Source organism: Gossypium hirsutum, chromosome A10 (assembly GCF_007990345.1).
Source record: "Gossypium hirsutum isolate 1008001.06 chromosome A10, Gossypium_hirsutum_v2.1, whole genome shotgun sequence".
Lineage (NCBI taxonomy): Eukaryota > Viridiplantae > Streptophyta > Magnoliopsida > Malvales > Malvaceae > Gossypium > Gossypium hirsutum.
The window spans coordinates 97,048,586-97,049,436 of record NC_053433.1 but is presented as its reverse complement, the minus strand read 5'-3'; the positions used below and the strand labels follow the sequence as shown (position 1 = coordinate 97,049,436).

At 38.3% G+C, this 851-nt stretch overlaps 1 non-coding gene across 1 annotated transcript; it reads right to left on the bottom strand.

The window, feature by feature from the left end:
- Window positions 1-295: 295 nt before the first annotated feature.
- On the bottom strand, window positions 296-401 carry LOC121209088 (small nucleolar RNA R71). The gene has a single exon (XR_005904205.1). It is a non-coding gene; the product is annotated as a small nucleolar RNA R71 (small nucleolar RNA).
- Between the last annotated feature and the right edge of the window lie 450 nt (window positions 402-851).

Below are 851 nucleotides of genomic sequence, written 5' to 3'. Positions count from 1 at the left end.
GCAAATACTTTTGAATTAAAACCTAACACTATTTAAATGATACAACAATTTGTTCAGTTTGATGGTTTGCAGGATGAGGATCCCAACGCTTATTTAGCCAACTTTTTAGAACTATGCGATGCATTTAAAATCAATGGCATTTCTGATGATGCCATTTGTCTTCGGTTGTTTCCCTTTTCATTGAGGAACAAAGTTAAACAGTGGTTGAACTCGTTACCATGAGGATCAATTACTACTTGGGAACAAATGACCGAAAAATTTTTACTAAAATATTTTTCGTCAGCTAAAACAGCTAAATTACATAATGATCTCTCTTCTTTTGTGCAGATGGATCTAGAAACACTCTACGATGCATGGGAGAGATACAAGGACCTTTTGAGAAGATGCCCTCACCATGGGTTACCACTTGGGCTCCAAGTTCAACCATTCCACGATGGTCTGAATCCTTCGACTCGGCAAATGGTTGACGCAGCTGTTGGCGGGACCATCAACAATAAAACTCCAGAAGATGCCTATGAGTTTATAGAGGTGATGTCACTGAATAAGTATCAGTGGTAAGTCATGAGGACAAAGCCAACGAAAACAGCCGGTGTTTATAACGTTGATTCAGTCACCATGCTCTCTAATCAGGTAGAAATTTTAAATAAAAAGATTGATGGTTTTCTTAATTTTTCACAGGTTCACCTAGTAATGCAGTGCGAAGCAAGTAGCGGTGGAACAAACCATTCGAAATACCAACTTTATGGCCACAACATGGATAACGAGCAATTAAATTACATGGGTAATAATCCTCGACCTCAAAATAATCCATACAGTAACAGTTATAATGCAGGTTGGAGGAACTACCCTAA